Source organism: Haliotis rubra, unplaced genomic scaffold, assembly GCF_003918875.1.
Source record: "Haliotis rubra isolate DU_JTF1 unplaced genomic scaffold, ASM391887v1 Scf319, whole genome shotgun sequence".
NCBI classification, from domain to species: domain Eukaryota; kingdom Metazoa; phylum Mollusca; class Gastropoda; order Lepetellida; family Haliotidae; genus Haliotis; species Haliotis rubra.
Window position 1 is genome coordinate 909,182 of NW_025766990.1, and position 24,578 is coordinate 933,759.

Consider the following 24,578-nt stretch of genomic DNA (forward strand, 5'->3'; position numbering starts at 1 on the left):
ATTAGTGATAGCGTTGAAGCAACTTATTAAAATTTACGACAGACACTATCAACTGCAGTAGTACTGCCACACCCAGCATCGTATTTATAGCTCTCTGACATAAGGTAACATATCACAGGGTTGTCATGGTAACGATAATTTGACATACTATTTATTGTCTTACTCTTTAATCAGCGATTAGAATTTAAATCAGTTTTGAGGTCAGCATGTTAAGAGAAAAGAAGCTGTTAAACGAAAAGTATTGTGATCGAATCTATTGGCCTTTGTAAAAGCAAGTTTCAAGCCAACTACATGAAAACCTGTTTTCATGATAAATATCTGCTAATCCGTGGCATGATTCCGACCATATCATGAGCATATGTTTGTGAATCATAATCAAATAGTGATGCTACAAGGCGTCCATGCAGCGTCAACAACACATGCAAACGCACGAGAATTGCAATACGGGTCCCTGCACCAATGATTCTCCGTGACCTGGAGACACTTGTGATTGAGCGTATGTAGGGACGTAGTCTGTCGTACGGACCCTGAAGCAAATATATCCAAGCCCACGCAAGTCTAGAAAATGTGGCAAGTCTAGATTTCCACAGCTTCAGGAGAATGTCTCAGGGCTCCTTTTTATTATATTTTTCCTTTTTACTATGACCTTTTTTTCTGTAAAATATGCTCATTTCAGAGACTAGTTGTTAGTCTAGTAGGGACGGGTAGAAGACAAAAGACAAAATGAATACTCGTGCTGTTATACTTTTGAATTATATGTAAGGCTATAGAAATTTAGGCTAAGATATTTGAATCATATTTACAATTAAAATACCCAAACAGGGGTCTATTGTCCAAATTTTTGGTTTTCCACATATTTTCCCAGTCTGTCTCACAGTCACAGAACGATATTATTTCCCCTTCCGCCCAGCCCTTAATGTAATGCTAACGCCTTACATCTGCCAACGCTTAATTCGCAAGTAGTGAGGCAATACGCTTATTAGAGGAAGGGTCCTGTACCATGTTCGTGAAATATCTATGATGCCTTACATGAAGTTGTTAGTTTTTTTGTGTGATTTTGTTTGTTTTGTTTTCTTTTTTTAATGATCTAAGCAAGTCTAGCTATGTATGGCGTTAAGTCACTGCTTGAAGAAAGGCTTCATTACAATTTTATTTGGTAAATATTAGTATTTCACTGACTCAGTCATATTGTCATATTGGAAATAATATGGCAACCTATACTTCATTGTGAACGATGATTAAGGCATCATTGTAAAACACAAGGGTTATTTCCTTTGCGTTAACTGACAGGTTTCGGTGTAAAATATTTGGAACTCCGGCCAAAGGTGATGTCATGCTGTCTGAAAATAGCCTTTATGTCATGCTTTGATTGCAATTAATGATAAGTAATTGTTAAATGTACATATGATGTTTTTAAAGGATAATCTCAGATGCTTTGCAGATGTTTTTCCCCACTCGTTCCATACCAGTAAAAATAATTTTCCATATATGTCTGTGAGAAAATATGTAAAGAAATACTGTTAGTCTGTGAATCTTCCAAATTACTTGGTCTTTTTTTCATTGAACATCTGCACACTGATACTTTAAAACTGGTATATGAATAATAATTGTCTGCAATCTGTACCAAATTTAGTTTTCCATTTATTTAGCAATTTTCAGTTTCTATGTCCTGGAAATTCTGTACGAAGGTACATTTAACAGTTTCACTCAATAACAGTAACGCACACAGACAATAAGTTTCGGCACTTTGCACTTTGATAGATTAATAAGTAAACATTTATTCCATGATATCGGGATGCCAAAATGATTAACATAATTATGTAATGTATAACAAATCAGAGAGCAAAAAGCAAAAATGAAAACGCATGAGTATCTTTATTTATTCCTGTACTGAAAAGGCCTCAGGCCTATAGTACACCATATACATTGCATTATACACGTTCAAGGAACAATATGTTTTCTATGTACAAATGAGTAGAAAATATACATGGACAGGATTTTCAATTTCTTTAGGATTTGAACTGTTCAGCAGAAGTGAAAACTTAAGCCTGTTTGGATGGACATAATATTTTTCTCTTATATATATTTGCTTCGAAGACTACTTTAGTTAGGGCATACAAGAAGAAAATGATACTCGTCTTCAATTGCATTTGTATTGCACGATTTACAAGTTCTATGTTCTCTATCCATATTTACATATCTACCTTACTCTATTAGAAGTTCATGAGATGAGCATCGGAATCGTGCTAAACTTACTCTATACTTTTTTACATTTAAACATAATAGATAGAATTCGGTATGGATATTATTTTTAAACATTAGGTAAGTGTCACATTTGCTTGACATAGATAAATTTTTTTGCCAGTTTTGAAAATACATATCTTTCATTCTTTGAGTAAATGATTTGATGAATTCCGGATATATTCCATTTTCTTGGTTATGCCAAATATCTCCAAATCCAGTAGAAAATAATAATTGCTTTATCTCAGTCATCCAGTTTTTGTGTCCATTTATATCATGTAAAAGCATCATATTATAACATTTCTTTGGTAAGCGATAGGTTGGCATGTGTATTAACCTTATCCAATACCGATTTACTTTACAATAAGAGTGAATATGTAAAGGAAACCTGCCACATTCTCCATAGATCATGATATTTGGAGTGTTTTGTTTAACACCCAAAAACTTTTTACAGGCATACAAATGTACCATTTCTAATTTTCAAAGTGTATTTAACCCCCAATTTTGTTGAGTAACAAATGCTGTCAGGTGGTAAACTTCCAGTAATTATTGAAACTGCGTAGTAACCTTGGCTTATGAACTAATTGTAATCACAAGAATTTTCTACAATCTACCCTAGAACTGGAACCAAAATAGGTGTACACTTATGTATATTCCGTCGGGGAACTGACATTTTAGAAAAAGGCCGTATGGGATAATATCTAGATTCCGAATACAAAAGAGGTTATACCATGTACGTATGTGCACATTTACACATTTAAAACAGTAGTTTACACCGGGAATTATTAATACATTGTAATCATCATTTTGGAAAGAATAGATAATAAGATTTGTGCAGCTATGATCAGTCTGATAACTCATACAAGTGTGCACTAAAATTAAGGACCTCCGGTTCATGTCTGTGTGAACACACCTGTCTGTGTTTTATTGCAATTAGCAGTCTCTCCTTGCATGTTATATATAAGAAGTGTACCTAAGATCAGTTTTTTAAACTGTAATGTAATTTTCATTACAAACAGTATAAACGGTATTACCTACTGGCCAGCTGCAGAAAGGCTTATCAGTACGCCACCGCCATCATCCCACCCTAGGCCTGCCCAATCAAACACCCCTCCCTCTGACACACTTCCTAACATACATATCGCTCTAGCCCATAGACCCAATATTTGAACCTTTGAAACAGACATCATGTGTATGTCAAGAAAGGCAGGCACGTTAATAGTGGTGCTCAGTCATGGGTATCACTTCGCCATGTGTTTCTAATTATCTCCGTGCATTATTGCGTGGTCCGACGCGCTAACGAGCCCGATGTGACGGTTACATTACAGAACCATTGAAATACATGTTAAAGTAGTGTTATTCTTGTAACACTATATTTATCAATTACAAACCATTTACGCGTGTACTAAATATATGGCAAACCTAACCCTGGTCATACGAGATTTCAAAGGCATTAAAATGCATGCCCTACAATCACAGCATTTACATATGTTACACATGCTAGAAAACACATGAAAACAATGGCCAGATTTACACACCTGAGTGTTCGTTACTTTTAACACCCTTTTAAACGTGCGTAAATCTGACAGCCAGATGACACGTAGATTTCCAACGTTGTTCATATGGCCGCCGGATGAAACGTATATTAACGTTAGTAAATTTGGGCAATACAGTCATTTTGTGTGGTGTTAGTATATATACTGATAATGTTCGAATACGATGACGATTATGGGAAAAGCTGTGCGTTCCATACCGTTGTTGGGTAATAGTGTGTCGGGTTTCATTTAAAGATACCTATGTAATGACATTTCTAGCATGTGGCACATACAATATCTAATGGGTAATAAATGGTAATTACACGGCATTCTGCCAGGTAGTTTGGAATGGTCCGAATGAATCTGGTATATAGGCGTGTAACTAATAGTATCACGGTTACAGCGTGAGTGAGTGCGTATGGTTTACGCCACTTTTGAGCAACATTCCAGCAATATCACGGCGCGGGACACCGGAAATGGGCTTCACACATTGTACCCATGTGGGGAATCGAACCCGGGTCTTCAGCACAGGACCAAAAGCCGGATAGTAAACCATTGAAATAAAAGTAAATACAGTAGGAAATACATGCCATGACCGGATTTACGTATGTTTTCAGATATTTCCTAACTTTGGGCATATATTTCATATGAATCTATACCTTTGAAACATATGCTCATCGTACATTTTCGTATGCACAAGTACCTCGTTCATGTATGCCATGACCGGATTGTCAGGTATTTCCAAACATGAATTGCAAAACAGATAACCCAGTAAATACATGATCATACAGTATTTCCGATGCATTCCTTTGAATTTTAATGGGTGGTGAGATTTCCGATTTCGTTCTAAGTTTACTCAGGTTGGAAACATATAAATTTACTGAGGTGGGGAAACACATGTAAGTTTTCAAATTTTCAAATGTTTACAGACCTTAGATATGTATGTATCATACCGGATATCAGGGGTATGTATATGAACGGTTCATACACCTTCATGTTACCTGTGCTCAAGCAAGATGATCATTTGTTTCCATCTTGTGAATTACTTGGTTCATGTAATTTCATTTTCACACATTTTAGTACGTTTGAAATCAACGTTCACATGACCTCAATATTCTTATCATCAAAAGAGCCTGACTAAGAAAGCAGTATTACGCAAGCTAACATGGCTTATTAAGCTGCACTCGCTCTTACTACAAGTATCAGTTACGTCTTGTCTGCGGTGTTGACAAATCTTGTGAGGTGCTTGTTTCGAGGGATTAAAAGGTTCAGCGGTGAACAAAGGGCGAAGAGCTGCCCCTTTGTCCTTGCAAGTGTCCCAGCTGTCCCAACAGAATAGCACTTAATCTCTCTTAGAGCTCAGCCAAATATGCCACAGTACCAACTCGTAATTTCTTAAGTTTATTCAGCTCACTACTGTATACTATTGTTCGGTGGTACATAATGGGAATATGATGTGACCTTTCTTAATAGTCTTACAGTGCCTGAACCATGTTATTTCTCCTTCCGCTCATCCTTTGCTGTAATAACGCCATGCAGCTTTAAGTTGTCCACATTTGTTTCACTAGCGCAAAAGTATGCGACAACAAACAATGCCATATCAAATTATATATTCTGTGAGACATGAAATGAAAAATGGTTTCTTTGTATTCCGTTGTTTGGAGCAGGCCTATATCACTATTACGCCCCAGTGCTGCTAAACAACTCGCAGACCTTAAGTCTGACATAGACGCAGACCTATCATGTTCACATCTGATTGGGGCCGAAAATATTGATTCCGACATGAATGCAATATCTATTGTAAGTAGGTGTTGTCTGACCGCCTCCGTGGTGTAGTGGTTAGAGCCTCCGCCCGGAGAGCGGAAGGTCGCGGGTTCGATCCCCGATCGCGTCATACCAAAAGACGTTAAAATACGGTACTTGTTGGTCCCTGCCTGGCGCTCGGCATTAATGGGCACAACAAGGACTGGTCGCCTCGGAGTCAGTATAATGTGTCTGAGCGGGGTATTCATCCTTTACTGCGGCATGGTACCTCAGTGGGCTAGCACAATAAAACCAGCTTCAGTCTGGGCTAGTACAAGCAGCCGCACCTACACATACACACGCATGCACGTCGTCATGTGAGCGAAATATTCTCAAGCACGACGTAAAACCCAATTTCACCACACCTCACGTGTTGTCTGTCTGTAGTAGACGGACCCGTTACATAGCATGTAGAGCACGGACACACTGCTCGTGCATCCCACACACTCACGTGCTTCACAACATTCGCAGCGCGTTCACCGTTCACATCTGGCGGTGCGTGTCACTGACTGAAGACGTGAAGGGAGGCGTTGACAACTTCTTGAGCGCATATTATCATATTTATCTAAATCATATGAATTGTTCATTTATATCACATGTGAAGCTCTGCAAAACCGCAATGTTACTGTAAACAACACAGTTTTATGTACAGTTAGACTGATGTTACACTGATGTAAAGCATGGAGTCATGATGACCATCGACAGTTACTGTTCATGACTGACTGACTGACTGACTGAGTTTAGTTTTACGCCACTTTTAGCAATATTCCAGCAATATCACGGCGGGGGACACCAGAAATGGGCTTAACACATTGTGCCCATGTGGGGAATCGAACCCGGGTCTTCGGCGTGACGAGCCAACGCTTTAACCACTAGGCTACCCCACCGCCCCTACTGTTCATGAGATCGTGCAAGAGCATTATGGGTATCTCGTACAAGTTATCTCATGACTGTAATAGTATTCATTTGTCTTGACTCAGACTAATCTAAACCTTGAGTTTAGTAGACTCGCACACTTCATCGAAGTGCTGTTGGCCACCTTTCTCGCCGTCCCGTCCAGCATCTTTATGAAGATGCATGACCCCACTGGTCAGCCATGATGCCTCAACTTTCTCATCCAAGACAAGCTGGCGGGCCCTTCGAGCTAGCGCTGCTCGGGTCCGGTAAGATCTTCACTGATAATAATTCGTGTCAACTGAAAAGTTATGCGTTCTCCTAACGTCCTCATATAGCTTCCCGTCTCGATTACGATTTGCGAATCTAAAATCTGAATCTTATATGTGTTAATCAGAATGGTTCTATTGTATTCTCTCTTCAGAAACTGTTTCAAAAAAGGAAGCAATAAAACTATGTTTTTCGATGGCAATGCTAGAAATGCAATTTGTACGTGTCTCTGTATGGTTCATACACGGACATGGGCGAAGGCAAGATAGTCGGGGCTGTCGGTTATAATGGCGTGAGTCAGTGAGTTTAGTTTTACCCGCTTTAAGCAATATTCCGGCAATATCACGACGGGGGACACCTAAAATGGGCTTCACACATTGTACCCATTGGAGGAATCGAACCCGGGTTTTCGGCGTGACGAGCGAACGCTTTAACAATACCATTTGCAAGGCATTGCATGTACTTGACTTTCATACTCATAGGCATGCAATAGATTTGAGATATTATTCATATTGGTCGGCCCATTTCGATCGTAATTAAAAATCATTACTGCAAAATTTACACTAGTCCTTCATGTTAAATAGCTGTCTTTGAAACACAGAATGTATTCCAAGCTGATTTGCTTTTCAGTCACTTCACGTCCCACGCTCAGCGATGACATTGGCATTATGCGATCTGACAACGGAAAACAAATGGAAGTTCTTGTGTTTATTTACTCTTTGAAGTGTACCGTTTCTACAACTTATCACATGCTAAATGTATTACATAATAGTGGATAAAAAGAAACCTTCCTTTTTTTATTTAGTTTGTAAACTACTGACTGGTTTTGCTATTGAACACTCACTGAATACATGTTGTGACAACAACCATCGGTCGTCGTATATCTCATAAAGCGAGAGCGTGTAGTGAATGCCTGTGTTTGTTCGTGCTGGTCTTCCCACGCTCAGCGATGACATTGGCATTATGCGATTTACACTAGTCTTGCATGTTAAATAGCTGTTTTTGAAACACGGAATGTATTCCAAGCTGATTTGCTTTTCAGTCACTCCACGTCCCACGCTCAGCGATGACATTGGCATTATGTGATCTGACAACGGAAAACAAATGGAAGTTCTTGTGTTTATTTACTCTTTGAAGTGTACCGTTTCTACAACTTATCGCATGCTAAATGTATTACATAATAGTGGATAAAAAGAAACCTTCCTTTTTTTATTTAGTTTGTAAACTACTGACTGGTTTTGCTATTGAACACTCACTGAATACATGTTGTGACAACAACCATCGGTCGTCGTATATCTCATAAAGCGAGAGCGTGTAGTGAACGCCTGTGTTTGTTCGTGCTGGTCTTTCCTTTGTGGTTATATCTGAACATGACGGAACATGAATCTAATGAATGCCCTGTATGTTGTTTATGCATAAATCCATGTTGAGTCACTCACTCAACAACGCTGGGAGTTTTAAAAACTCTTGTTACCTTTGATCGCGCAATGAATATCGAATATAGTCAGTCGCAGATGATAGTGTGAAGCTAATCTTAACGCCATTCGTGTTGAACATGTAGCGGATATTACTTCATACGTTTACACGCGCACCACCTCTTGTACAAACTTCACGTAGGAGATGAGCAATATATTAATAGACATTAATCTGAAATGGTCGACTTAAATCCCCAGACACGCAAACAATCAGTCCCCGATGCACATAATTTATGTATAGTTATATAGTTTTTCTACTGGAGTATATCATCCGAGTATTTATGGTGCTACACATCAACGTGACCTCATTATTCTTATTACAAAAAGAGCCTGACAAAGAAAGCAGTATTACGCAAGCTAACAATCCTGATTAAGCTGCACTCGCTCTTGCTACCAGTATCAGTTACGTCTTGTCTGCGGTGTTGACAAATCTTGTGAGGTGCTTGTTTCGAGGGATTAAAAGGTTCAGCGGTGAACAAAGGGCGATGAGGTGCCTCTTTGTCCTCTCAAGTGTCCCTAGCTGTCCCAATAGAATAGCACTTTATCTCTCTTAGAGCTCAGCCAAATATGCCACAGTACCAACTCGTAATTTCTTAAGTCTATTCAGCTCACTACTAACTATTGTTCGGTGGTACATAATTGGAATATGATTGCACTGCATGTGATCTTTCTTATTACTCTCACAGTCCCTGAACCATGTATTTTTCTCCTTCCGGTCAGCCTTTGCTGTAATAACGCTATACATGAACTTTGTCCACATTTGTTTCATTAACACATATATGATAACACATATCAAATTATATATTCTGTGAGACATGAAATGAAAAATAGTGTTTTTCGTGTAGCGATTATGACCCGATAGCACAGGCGGGGGCGTTCTCTGAGTATACCACAGGCATGTTGGACCTCCGTGCCGTTCTTAAATTCGTCTTGATTGTCCTGTTTAAATTGACGATCGATGAACTCAGATTGCGAAAGCAAATGTCACACAAGTAAATGTGATGTTGCATTGCTGTACCTTTACCCGTCGGAGAAGTCCCTTGGTTGGAGCAGGCCTACATGACTATTACGCCCAAGTGCTGCTAAACAACTCGCAGACCTTAAGTCTGACAAAGACGCAGACCTGGCATGTTCAAGTTCACATCTGATTGGGGCCGAAAATATTGATTCCGACATGAATGCAATATCTCATTAAGTTATTGTTTTCCTAAGTAAGTGGAGTGCCTTCTACAACATTGGAGATAAATGTATCGCTGTCCTTCGGATATTCCCCCGAACGGAAGCTCTACCCATTTTAGGTACAATGTGTATGTTACAGAATATTAGGGAATAGTCTTAATACTTTTCAACTTTGACCAGGATTCTTCGAACTTGTAACAGTCGCTTGAGAAGATCAAAAGAGAAAGGGTAGTGCGCGATGTACTAGCGACGCAAGTGCTTCTCCATCACACATATAGTTGTATAGATACCCAGTGATTAGTGATAGCGTTGAAGCAACTTATTAAAATTTACGACAGACACTATCAACTGCAGTAGTACTGCCACACCCAGCATCGTATTTATAGCTCTCTTACATAAGGTAAAATATCACAGGGTTGTCATGGTAACGATAATTTGACATACTATTTATTGTCTTACTCTTTAATCAGCGATTAGAATTTAAATCAGTTTTGAGGTCAGCATGTTAAGAGAAAAGAAGTTGTTAAACGAAAAGTATTGTGATCGAATCTATTGGCCTTTGTAAAAGCAAGTTTCAAGCCACCTACATAAAAACCTGTTTTCATGATAAATATCTGCTAATCCGTGGCATGATTCCGACCATATCATGAGCATATGTTTGTGAATCATAATCAAATAGTTATGTTTCAATGCGTCCATGCAGCGTCAACAACACATGCAAACGCGCGAGAATTGCAATACGGGTCCCTGCACCAATGATTCTCCGTGACCTGGAGACACATGTGATTGAGCGTATGTAGGGACGTAGTCTGTCATACAGACCCTGAAGCAAATATATCCAAGCCCACGCAAGTCTAGAAAATGTGGCAAGTCTAGATTTCCACAGCTTCAGGAGAATGTCACAGGGCTCCTTTTTTATTATATTTTTCCTTTTTACTATGACCTTTTTTTCTGTAAAATATGCTCATTTCAGAGACTAGTTGTTAGTCTAGTAAGGTCGGGTAGAAGACAAAAGACAAAATGAATACTCGCGCTGTTATACTTTTGAATTACATGTAAGGATATAGAAATTTAGGCTAAGATATTTGAATCATATTTACAATTAAAATACCCAAACAATGGTCTATTGTCCAAAATATTTGGTTTTCCACATATTTTCCCAGAGTGTCTCACAGTCACAGAACTATATTATTTCCCCTTCCGCCCTGCCCTTACTGTAGTGCTAACGCCTTACATCTGCGAACGCTTAATTTGCAAGTGGTGAGACAATACGCTGATGAGGGGAAGGGTCCTGTACTATGTTTGTGAAATATCTATGATGCCTTGCATGAAGTTGTTAGGTTTTTATTGTGTGTTTTTTTTTCCCTTTTTTTTTTTTTTTAATGATCTAAGCAAGTCTAGCTATGTATGGCGTTAAGTCACTGCTTAAAGAAAGGCTTCATTACAATTAATTTTATTTGGTAAATATTAGTATTTCACTGACTCAGTCATATTGCAAAACACATGGCAACCTATGCTTCATTGTGACTATGATTAAGGCATCATTGTAAAACGCAAGGGTTATTTCCTTTGCGTTAACTGACAGGTTTCGATGTCAAATATTTGGAACTCCGGCCAAAGGTGATGTCATGCTGTCTGGAAATATGGCATTTATGTAATGCTTTGGTTGCAATTAATGATAAGTAATTGTTAAATGTACATATGATGTTTTTAAAGGATAATCTCAGCTGACTCAGATGCTTTGCAGATGTTTTACCCCATTCGTTCCATACCCGTAAAAATAATTTTCCATATATGTCTGTAAGGAAATACTGTAAAGAAATACTGTTAGTCTGTGAATCTTCCAATTTACTTGGTCTTAATATCCATTGAACATCTGCACACTGATACTTTAAAACTGGTATATGAATAATAATTGTTTGCAATTTTTATCAAATTTAGTTTTCCATTTATTTAGCAATTTTTTTCAGTTTCTATGTCCTGGAAATTCTGTACGAAGGTACATTTAACAGTTTCACTCAATAACAGTAACACATACAGACAATAAGTTTTGGCACTTTGATAGATTAATAAGTAAACATTTATTCCATGATATCGGGATGCCAAAATGATTACAATAATTATGTAATGTATAACAAATCAGAGAGCAAAAAGCAAAAATGAAAACGCATGAGTAACAAATGATGTGAGGTGGTAAACTTCCAGTAATTATCGAAACTGCGTAGTTACCTAAGCTTATGAACTAATTGTAATCACAAGAATTTTCTATAATCTACCCTAAAACTGGAATCAAAATAGGTGTACACTTATGTATATTCCGTCGGGGAACTGACATTTTAGAAAAAGGCCGTATGGGATAATATCTAGATTCCGAATAAAAGAGAGGCTATACCAAGTACGTTTATGCATGTTTACACATTTACAACAGTAATTTACACCGGGAATCATTAATACATTGTAATCATCATTTTTAAAAGAATAGATAATAAAATTTGTGCGGCTATGATCAGTCTGATAACTTATACAGGTGTGCACTAAAATTGGGGACCTACCGGTTCATGTCTGTGTGAACACATCTGTCTGTGTTTTATTGCAATAAGCAGTCTCTCCTTGCATGTTATATATAAGAAGTGTACCTAAGATCAGTTATTTAAAGTGTAATGTAATTTCCATTGCAAAAAGTATAAACGGTATTACCTACTGGCCAGCTGCAGAAAGGCTTATCAGTACCCTCCGCCATCACCCCACCCTAGGCCTGCCCCATCAAACACCCCTCCCCCTCACACACATGTACACACACACACACACTCCCTAACATACATATCGCTCTAGCCCACAAACCCAATATTTGAACCTTTTAAACAGACATCATGTGTATGTCAAGAAAGGCAGGCACGTTGATAGCGGTGCTCAGTCATGGGTATCACTTCGCCATGTGTTTCTAATGACCCCCGTGCATTATGGCGTGGTCCGACGCGCTAACGAACCATATGCGAAAGTTACATTACAGAACCATTGAAATACATGTTAAAATAGTGTAAATCTTGTAACACTATTTATCCATTACCAACCATTTACGCGTGTACTAAGTATATGGCAAACCTAACCCTGGTCATACGAGATTTCAAAGGTATTAAAATGCATGTCCTACAATCACAGCATTTACATATGTTACACATGCTAGAAAACACATGAAAACAATGGCCAGATTTACACACCTGTGAAATACATGTAAGTACAGAGTTGAGTGTACGTTAATTTAAACACCCTTTTAAACGTGTGTAAATCTGACAGCCAGATGATACGTAGATTTCAAACGTTGTACATATGGCCGCCGGATGAAACGTATATTACCTAACGTTAGTAAATGTGGGCAATACAGTCATTTTGTGTGGTGCAGCGTGACGAGCGGTCGCTTGATAATTAGGCTACCCTAATTAAAGGGAGTACAGCGAGTAGAGCGAGATATAAACTCTCTCTATTCTTTGAACTGATCTTATTTTCTCTCAAGGCTACATACATAACATAATGAGGGCTTACAGAGGTCAATACATCAAGTAAGTAATGGCAACATGAAGACTATTTAAATTTGTATAATATAGGGCGACAAAATTGACAATTTAATCAAATCCGAGACATTTTTACTTTTAAATACAGATGGTCTGACGATTACTCGATAGTTTAATTCTCGCTGGAACCAGATTTTGTCTTGATAATCGGTTATAAAATGCGACCAAGATGTTTCCTCGAGTGACATCGTACTGTAATTTGCTATTAGGGCCAAAGTGTTTTGGCACGTTGCAGCACTCAAAGTGTTGAATAGGCAAGTAGCAGCTCTCACTGCGTGTAGGCACGTAGTAGAGACTCCAGGGAGTAATAAACGGGGCTCATTTCTTTATTTGCATACAGAAACACAACAATACAGGCTGCTGTTGTGTTGGCGAACTCTTTGTCTATAGACGTGTGAATTATCACCTCTTTACAATTGAAATTACTTGAAATAATTGCTCTTAGATGGATTTGTTAAGAATCCATGTTGACATCCTGTCTTTCTGGGCATTTATCGGATCTTCGTGGACTTTCACAGTTACTGACATAACCACTTGAAGAAGAAGTTCGTGAAACGGAAGGCACTCTTCCTATAGATCCTCCACCATAGGAAATGTCAGTTGTGAAACTATCCTGGTCATATTCTCGGTCTGATTCTGATGCCGTCGAACTTTGTCTCTGTAATGAAATCGGCAAATATGGTTATCAGCATTTTCCCAGAGATACAGTGGGGAGCTTCACAGCGTGATCAACATTGGACATAAACGCAGGTATGACAAGAATGAGTGTCATTTAAAACAACAGTGAGCATAATTCGGCCTCCAGTGAGAGAGCAAACTGTATGGGAACCAAACTATTAAAGTCATTTACGTGTTTAGCAACATTTCAAAAACAGAAATGCATATAGGTTAATGTCACAAAACAAGGTTTTATCGAAAACCTACCTTGATCTGGACATCTGGTGCACCTAAAACAAAAATAAGTAAATAAAATGATTATATTCTTTTACTGCCACCTTAAGCTATCTTTCATTGTATAAATGCACCTGAGTTTCAGTTCTATTAAGGTACCGAAATGCAACATTTTATTAGGATCAGACACCGTAATACCCCAAGACACGTGTAAGAATCTAGGTACTTTGGTAAATTGAACCATATTGGCTCATGATCAAACATTAATAACATTATCATAAATCGGTCATAGTCGTGACCCAGTTGTCGAAGGCTCCGTAATTGGTAGTGCAGAGTTGCTGTTGAGCAAACTGAGCAATGGGTATCCATCTGAAGTTGTATCCTGTCTACTTGCAAATAACAGTGCCATTAAATATTGAAACACTACCGTAGAATAAAAAAAATGAGAATGAGAAGCCTTAGTATGTTGTCATTAACAATAAATGGAAAAATTGCCCCCGTAGCGTGCCTTGATGTAGGTATACTTTAATACTTACATTTTCTCACTTCAGTGTCCTCGGCACTTGGCAGAAAGGAATGAGGTTGCGTTGATAATTTGGCTGCAGTCGTAACTGTTGTTAAGACTGAACTTCTTTTAACCTCTGGTTCATTCAGTCGTTTATGGGCAACGAGGGTGATTCCCTGTAATAATAGAGCTTATTAAAAGACGTTTCTGGTCCAGCACAGACGACAGGATATAGGTACTCGGACCAGTAAGCAATAGCCATTTTAATCAATAATATGACCTCAACAAGAAACATTGTCTCCTTAACAGCACAAAAGATTTTCAAAAGGAAACTGTTTTGTTTGAGTTTGTTTTCTAAATACAAACGCATTGTTATAAACAAATATAAATAATAAACAATGAACGATAAATATAAATTGTATAATAAGGCACTGCAAGACATGACTTCGTTGTGTTTTGAAAAAAGTGTCACCAACTATACATCTTCATAAGGGAAAATTAAAGACAAGACATACTAGTACTCCGTCATCTTGATACAGCTCCCCAGATGGTAATTCCTCTGTGGTAGTAGTTGACAAATTCGGCATCGACAGGAACTACCGATCTGGAAAGAAAATATTCTGGCATGCGCTTCGTGAATATCCACATAACCGTGGATACAGATGTATTAAAAAAGATAAGGTCTTGTTGAGACTTGGTTATTTTCAGGCTGTCGTGATTAAGATGTGGCTGAAGTGAAACAACAAAATCCCCCAATTTATACAGTATAAGAGAACTCCCAGCATGAATTGGAATTCTGTAATTATTTCAAAGAGCTATCTCGTGTGGTGTAAAAGTAAAGAAGAATACACATATCGGAACGTTGTCCTCATTCACCTTCCATTGGCATACTCCTGTCTGGCATAAATACTTAGGTGATTGTTTGATTGGTATGCCATGCTGTCTAAAGGTCGTATCACAGATACAAAATGTAAGTGGTGACATGATACATTCTCCCGTTACCATGAATGTTTAGTCAATCACGCGTGAATACTGCACAATTACGTTGAACTATTGTTTTATTTTATGTGTAGAGGGAGCAACATATTACGACCTGATTATATATTACTTACCCCGTCCAACAGGCCCTTGAGATATCTAAAAAGATAAGAACTTTTAAAATAAGTCATGAAAAGAGTGGGTTGGGTCTGGTCACTTTTACTAGCGCGTAGACTGTTAATGAAACTGGAGAGAACACTGTTATAGATATAGATTCTGGACATTTACAACTTTACATCATTTACAACAGAGTATGATCGTGAAACCATGAGCAAAGGGATGTTGGTATGACTACATTCCGGAAAGACAGTATTGGCCAAGGCAACATGTGCGCCTATGATGATAGCGCCTATGATGATAGCATCATGATATGTAACTCAGTTTGTTGTACTTTTAATGCTAATGCACTTTCATGTTCTCCGCCGGTACACCATTCATGCACCTTACAACTTACTTTCACAGTAGCTCTCTTTCCGAACAATCGTTGAAGAAAAGATTTACTGGAATGACTCTTAGTAAATTTCTTCAAAGGTATGGAATCTGTTACATCAAAATAAACAAACTGCTTGTTAGCTTGAAATTTACAGTATATCAAATGCACAGGTTAGCAAAACATTAACGCAACATATTCGAAGATAAAAAACAACTGTAACAATTAAGCATCGTTGGAGATCATCCGCTACGAAAGATCTTCATATCTGACTGTCACAAGTCAATGTTAACGTTCGAATGGTGCACAGAGGTACCTGTATTTTTCACAAGGAAAAGGAAAAAGAAATACTTTCAAGTACACAGTAAATCTGATACACTATCAACGGTATAAAATGCTATAAAAAGCTGTCTCGGTTTCATATTGGTTATGCCCATGGCCAAAAGAGAAAGTTTATCATTTTATCAAAATTGCAAATTGTGACCATGGACGATGCATTTACACTTAATAATCACCCAATTACATAAATATTGATTTAAATGTTCATATGTTGCAATTATTATTGCCCATTTAAACTTTGAAATTTACTCTGAATCTGAAACACTTTTACACATGACGACATGATAATTATTTCGGTTTTGATTTACTGGTTTCCTTAATGCGCCGATCCAAAGAATGCCTAGAGAACAAGTTTAATATTTTAGGAAAACTACAAACGGTGAGCATGAACACGGTTTGCAAATTACCAGACTATATGACAATAATTAATGTAAACGTTCACATGCTTTCTGATGTTCATATACACCCATTTTCTTTATTTTTTAATGAATTGCTCACCTGATTTTGAAGATGAAATGATGCAAATATTTCCGCCACTCATTTTATTCCCTTTGATATAACTCATTTTCTCAGCAAAAATGTGTTCATACTTCTCACAATCAATATCAGTTCCAGCTGTGAAGACATCTAAATTCGGATGTTTGTCCCTGTATCAGATAAATTGTATTCAGTAAAATGACACCAGAACCTTTATTTGAATTCTGAACCTGCAACATTTATGCATTTATGCTCATACAAAACACATCAGGTGTCTCATTGTCTAAATGAATAATGCTGGTCATGTTAATTAAGACATTGTGATGACGACGGTATTTACCTGTGAGCCTTCAATGCTTCATTATGACCAGTGTGTTGTACATGAATAGCTGTCTTGCCTCTTCTGGATATCCTGCTTGCTGTCTCAAGTGCTATAATGTCCTTCTGTCCTTTAATGGTATGCATGAAGGTGGTGTTATTAATGTCTATGAACTCTGATAAAAAATCAAATTCGCTGAGGTTTAAGAAGCATAATCCTTTTCCACTGGCACCATACGCAGATGGCGTGTAAACAATTGCTGCCTGGGTAACTGCAACAGACTTAAGAATTGCTTTGACAGCTGCATCCCGTTTGTCCTGATCCATGGAGATTGAGCTGGGATGGAAAAACATTGTCTGTTTCTCCATCTCAGGAAGACAAGAGCTAAGATTGGTCCCCTCTTCTATGACACCTCTAACAACACTGATGTCATTCAGAAATGTTCTCAGAGCTTCCGTCACACCTCGGGCAACAAAGTTGTTATACATATCAAGTCTCCTGACCATTTCTGTTTGACGTTTGACAAAGCTAAGTACCAAAACGGCTTTGTTGCTGCTAAACACTAACGCATCACAGATGAACCTTCTAGGAATTTGTATCCTCTCATTGTGTATGTTTAAAGTAACGACAAATGTACTTCCTAAGTACACAAATACGTCTTTAAAGTCAAGATTCTTCAAATGTTCCAAAATCTTTGGATGTTGTTTTGCTACAAACTGTTCCATTGACTTGGGAAATAATCTCATTTTGCCTGCGTGAAAGCAAAAACAACGTATTATTGTCACTACACCATGAACGCCGTGAAATCCACTTCTGGTCTTTATATCGTTTATCGTGTGAAAGGAAAGTGAAAAACAGAAAAGCATATGCTTACAGCAACCACAATAAATATGTGAACTTGGTCTCTCTCAACAAACGCCACCCAAGAACTTATGAAAAAAGAAATATGAAAAGTGAAAAATGATTTGTACCGAGTGGTATCCTACTAGCCCGCGTAATGTGAGTGTCTGACACTGGGAGCAAATATGAGTCTAGTAACTTTTGTACCAGGGTCACTGACATACAAGAATGTTTTCCTAGGTAAGGCGTAAAACAAACGTGTTTAAGGCTATGAACTTGATCCATCACATGACAAAAATATCAGAGCAAATTTCAATGGATATGATATAGATATATAAGTGTCAGATTGTGTTTCTTTATAGGGACGTCACACTGCGAGACTAAAGCATTCTTATAGCTCTCCATCTGTCATGTTGCCCAAGGCTTGGCATGCAAGAACGATGAATGGAGATGGTTTGTTCTGACTTCTGAAGTACTTCTGTAACCTCATTCTAGAAATAGACATACACCTAAATATACGTTAAATGCTCACCGTCTGTCCTTGTGAGGCCATTGAAATATGTTTCAAGTTCCTTGATTGCGTCAAGATTGAAAGAACCGTACAGCTGTTTGACCTCTGAAGTCTCCTTGGCTGCAATTACAAACCAACCAGATAACATTTAATTAGCTACAGTACAGTATTAAGTTGTTGTATTTACTTATTACTTTTAAGATCGTATGCTTTACTTACATATCAGGCAGAACATTGTATAATTAGTCTTAACATACTGTCATCAACTGTTGAACATGTATTAATTAAAATTAATGTGGAACCCAAACGTCAGATAGTAATCAGCCTCGCTGAAACCACAATGACACATCTGCAAAATGTGGTGTGTGAAATTTTAAAAATTGTAAGCAGTAGAGAAGTTCAAATAGCTGTACCTTTCACGAAAGTATATTTAGGTTCTTGTTCATGCATGCAACTGTCGTCATCATCTGAAGTGGAACTCATATATTCCAACTCGCATGGGGAGTACGTGATATCGGCATCAGATAATGAGGATAAACTTGAATCACTGTCATCAGACGACATTGTACAGAAAGAGATATAAACCACGTTTCAACCGAATTTACACAATTTATTGTCGACACATGGCCATCAATCTTTCGCACCATTCACCGAACGTCATTTTTCTTATGTCGTTGGATACGATGTTGTAGGCTTCAGGTCCATTGTCATAAAATAGTATTCCAGGAACAAAACGTACAGCTATCTCCAGCACTTTGTTGTCACTGTCACTCAATGGGTGCAGATGGATTTGAATGAGGTTTTCGCAAGAACTTTCTGTCTGAGCTGCACCATCCCTACTAAGAATCACAACACTCTCTAACTTTTATTTAAATTTCTTTCAGTTTGTCTTCTTTTCCTTGGAAATGAATCCCTTTGACAGTTGGATTTGAAGACGCTTTTGCCTCGGCAACTCCCGAGTAGTAAGATCCACCCTCGTACAGTTTGGAAAATGAGCTCAGGTAGTATTTAAAACGTTGGGTATTCCATATAAAGTCAGCAAGTTCAGATTCTTTTCCATCTTCGAGAAGACTTCCTTGATCTTCTGGAAATTATTTCAGCTGTAAACTGCGACTCTCGAATAATGCATTGCTTGCGATTACTCGAGGTTCAGTTTGTGACGTTTTGTCAGATTTTCCAAGAAGAGTAAGTAGTTCAAAGAAGTACGGGTCCACGACTTCGTGATCAGATCCTACCTTTGTGTTTGGTTCTACTGTTGCAACGCCGGTGCCTGCACTAACAGTAAGGACAATGATGTTGATGTATTTCTCAAACTTGGAGTATTCTCTTAACCATTTTCGCCTGTAGACATCTGTGTAGAGGGACCCGTCACCAATCAAACATTTCAGACTTCTATCTGCAAATTCATCAAATGCTGATAACCTGAAATTTGTATCTTTTCTATTACGGAGATGAATAAGAACGCACCCCCCTTGGAAATACGGAGAGCCGAGACGATTTTCTGAAAATTTTCTAAAATGTTCCGTTTGCGTTTGACTTTGTGGGGATCTTTTTTGGATTTCTTTGGTTTTGCAGGTTGTGTCAGCACTTCTGCACTTATGTGGATGTGAGTTACGTTTGGCTCCTGTACTGAACTTTCAAATAATCTGTAAGCCTAGTTGAATTCTGAAAAAAGGAATATACACTCTTCAAACAAAAGAAACGCATAGGGGATTGAGATTTTTCTATTTCATTTTCATATCGGAAATCGATCTAAAGACTATGTTTATGTTTGAATGATGTGATGTATGTGATTTTATGGTTATGTCGCGCAAACACAACCAGAAAAAAATAATGTTACTGTTGTCAGCAATTGTGAAGAACATGCATGAAATTCGCGGGCAACGCACATGTTGATCACAATGCACGTGAAATGAGTGGAATTCATCAGTAGAGACAAGGCTATAAAAGCCCGATACATTTACTCCATTGTATCACAAATATTGATGAGGAATGAACGACGCAAAATGCCAAGACTGAATGCCGCTGACTGGAACTTTGCTATTGGACGTCTGGATGCTGGGGAAAGCCAGTCTGCCGTTGCACGTCATTATAAGGTCCACCAAAGCACAACATCGGCTATGGGTCCGCTATACAGCATTCAATTTGACGCGAGATTGCCCAAGAAGTGGACGACCACGAGTGACCAATCCTGCTCAGGATAGGTACATCCAGGTGTTCCACCTACGTCATCGGCAAGCCACAGCCACGGATACAGCAGGACGTCGAGTATCCGACCAAACAATCCGCAATCCGAGAGAGGCGGGACTTCGAGCGAGACGCCCTATGGTTGGGCCTGTGTTGCGCCGTCTACATCTACGTCGACGTTTCCGTTGGTGCACCACCGTACAGCCCTGGAATCTGGCTAACTGGAGGAGAATATGGTTCAGTGATGAATCACGTTTTCTCCTGCAACGCCATGATGGAAGACAACATGTGTACCGAGGTAGGAATGAACGTTACGCGCCCAACTGCGTACGACAGATCGATCGCTTCGGTGTCGGTAGTGTTATGATGTGGGGTGCTATATCATACACCGGTAGGATAGATCTTACAGCAAGATAACGCCCGACCCCATACGGCACGTGTGACAATGGCCTACCTAGCCAATGAGAACATTAATATCTTGCCATGGCCGTCCAGGTCCCCAGACATGAACCCCATAGAACATCTTTGGGATCAGCTGGATCGACGTGTACGTCAACGTCAACGAGTACCGCAGACGCTTGGAGAACTTGCAGTGGCGTTACAGGAGGAATGGCGGAGGTCAGGTAAGAATCCAACGTCTCATCGTGTTAGGTTTGAAAGCGTACCTCGTACGGCTAACTACTTTGTATCTTCATACATTACATCCGTGGTTGAAGATTGAAGAAAATAATCAGTTCTATTTGTTGTAGATTATCAACCGAAAAATGATTCCATTGGGAATAATATTGTTGGTACAATAGTGCTGGATAAATCGTAGGTGTTCGTTAAGGAGATAAATATGTTCCGTTCCACAGGTAGCACCCATTCGCCACTCAACTTGCGTGTAGAGTATGTGTTTGCTATCTAACGACGCATTCAGCCAGATAATATTATGCGTCATTCAAAGGGGGCACGTCAACATCAAAGCGACATGGCATGCATATCTAGAACCTATCCATTTCAACTGCGCAATCTGTCTCGACAAATCTTTGTTCAGGCCTAACGTTAAATTCCTATCAATAAGGTCCCTTACAAATTCAAAATGGAGACTAATAATGGAGCACATCACCCGAAGATCGAGTTCATTTTCTTGGCGCATTTTAAATTACACACATAAATATATCACGCTTTTGTCGAGTGGACTGAACCCATCAGCGAGTGAATCCTGTGAGACATCAAATGACTGTCGAGCTGACAGGAATGCAAAAAAAACACACATCCAAATGGGTGTAAGCTATTATTTACTACAAGATCATAATCACCACACATGAAGAGCACCTTGTAATTGAAACACACCAAACAGTTTTCTTAGTGAGACAAACACCTAACCTAGTCTGTGAATGAGATCTATTGGAAGGAACAATAGTGTCATTCATGATGATTCCAACGAATGTGCAGCGATTCCAAAGAATTTTGTAGATTTCATTAACAAATAGATGACTTTTTTTATGATCCAGCATGCCCTACAACTTCAGATGTATTTGACTGATATGCGTTGATATTAAAACTAAGCTAAATATTTGTTTCTGCGGGCTTGACATCATGCATTAGAGTTGATTCATCCCCATGTAGTCATAAATCAGAAGAAAAAGGATTTCTCTCATGCACATCAGTTGACTGCTAGTAGGAAATTCTGAAAAGTAAAAAATCAACAATAGATGAATGTGTGTCTAACAATAATGATCTCACTAATTCAAGTACATGTAATAAATTAATCTACGCTGAAACAAAAAGCAAGTATGGACACGTTTCGTAACACTCATGAATCTATCCCAGAGCTTCGAAAGCTACCATGAGTTGATCGTTGTATTTTTGTATATTTTCAATATTTAATTGCATATCTGTCAGACTTCCTTTCACAATTATGTTGATTTTGTGAGTTTGCCAGAACAGGGCCTGAGAGAGAAAGTGGAGTCAACAGAGAGCATGGCAAGGTGTCAACAAAAACAGTTTGATACCAGACTTGAAAGGATGTTCACAGTATTTATGAGTGAGTGAGTGAGTGAATGAGTGAGTTAAAATGCATAGTCATATCTGCAGTCACGGGCCTATACGACTCCAGATAGACTTTATGTGACCTAGCGATACACAGGGGCGAATTTGCAAATAGCATCCAAGTCGGCAACAATGAAGAAGTATTTCCATTAATAAGGCAGGTATTTAATTGCAAATAGTCACGATGTTCAGAGAATGTGTTGTAATCAACATCGCATAGTATATATCAAAAGAAATCAAATCAAATCTGTTTCCTTGACCTAACACCAGCAAAAAGTGCATCACGAAAAAAAACATGCTCCTGCTATGTTTTGGACAACATTCTGACCGATCAAAAAAAAACCCAAACCCCCCCCAAAACACACGACAACTTCTTCCGTGTACGAAAGCAGACCTTGATAGTATTCAGACATCAGATGATTACGAGACTTCTGTCGGCCATTTTTCACAGTGTTATATAGTCACAGTGTTTCCAGGGAGGTGTTACAACTTATACTTCTTAACGGTTGCTTTTCCCAAGACTGATTCCGCCAATTCAGTTTCACTCAATAACATATATCTTTGTTCGATAGTTACAGATTTCCAGTGAGTGAGTTGTTACTCAACGCCGCATTCACGGTAATTGACCCTTCATCTTACCTTTCCTGTATGTCTGAAGCTTATACGCAGTGCATCTGCTTCTCCAAGTAAATCTTTGAAAACCGTTCCTTTGCTACACTTCAGATTTTGTGACAACTAACAGTATCATGAGCCTTTGATCTGAAGAAGCATGCTCCTGACTTCCATCAGGATGTTCCAGTGACTCGGATGTCGTCCTTAAGCTTTACCTCAGTCATCGAGCATAATTGATGCAATGTCGTAGGAGGTGAGACGTGGTGAGGTGAGGTGAAATGGGGTTTAACGTCGTACTTGAGAATACTTCGCTGATATGACGATGTGCATACGTGTGTATGTGTGGCTGCTTGCACTAGCCCAGACTTAAGCTGGTTTTATAGTGCTAGCTCACTGAAATACCATGCCGCAGTTAAGCATGAATACCCCACTCACACACATTTTACTGACTCTGCACCGACCAGTCCTTGCTGTACCCATTAAAGCCAAGCGCCAGGCAGGGACCAACAAGTATCATATTTTCGGTATGACGCTGCCGGGGATCGAACCCGCGACCTTCCGCTCTCCGGGCGGACGCTCTAACCACTACACCACGGAGGCGGTCGTCATAGGATCTGTTATATGAATAGTGTTTAGTAGCATGGGATTTGGGGTTCTCGAAAATGAAAACTACAAGGCTTCATGATGTGATCTGACGGTACATTTACTGTCCTCGGTCGAATCCCCTAATGTACAATTTCATTCTTTTGAATAAAACCGGGAGGCAATCGGTGAACAATGTAAGTATGTGTAGTTATTACGTCATGAACCCAATAATTTAAACTTCAGACACACGGTGCACAACAGTTATCAGTTACTCCCATTACATGCTGCAGTGTTCATCGCATACAATGCAGATCAAATCACGCCATGTAATGTACACACATACAAATATACTATGGATGTGTATAATACCTCTTTCATGAGGATCAGATTTAGTTACCTATAAAGGCTCACAGAACAGTGTATTGTACCATTTGTGGGGACCTGGGTTAACATGACCCAGCAATGACTAATGCAGTATTGTAAGGATCTGTATAGTAAATATATATATACATGACACTACATAAATCCATAAGAAACGTATACGGATTATGTTCATTACCTGAATGCCCTACCCAACTGATAGCTGACACTAGCATGACAAACCCGATAAACGTCAGAAAGAAATTTTAAATTGTAAGGCTTGTGTGAGCATTGATTTCATACATATAGAAAGGGCCGTGTTGTTTGGCACGCGACACACAAGGGACCTTTCGTATTGTGTTTAGACACCAGGAAATTTTGTATCGCCAATGACAGTTGAAAACTATCCAAACATTCCCAGTGAATCCAGGGTGAACATGTTCAACACACAACTTAAGCTGTTTGCATGTGCTGAATATAGTGC

The 24,578-nt window shown here is 38.8% G+C and overlaps 1 protein-coding gene and 1 long non-coding RNA gene across 2 annotated transcripts in view; one reads left to right on the top strand and one right to left on the bottom strand.

The window, feature by feature from the left end:
- LOC124283629 overlaps positions 1-24,578 on the top strand; it is a 71,218-nt gene that overhangs the window by 22,047 nt on the left and 24,593 nt on the right. The window lies entirely within an intron of this gene.
- LOC124283633 lies at positions 13,310-17,088 on the bottom strand. The gene is made up of 8 exons (XR_006900370.1): positions 16,987-17,088; positions 16,668-16,816; positions 15,855-15,940; positions 15,475-15,499; positions 14,884-14,966; positions 14,394-14,538; positions 13,891-13,913; positions 13,310-13,624 (listed from the first exon to the last, which is right to left on the bottom strand). It is a non-coding gene; the product is annotated as an uncharacterized LOC124283633 (long non-coding RNA).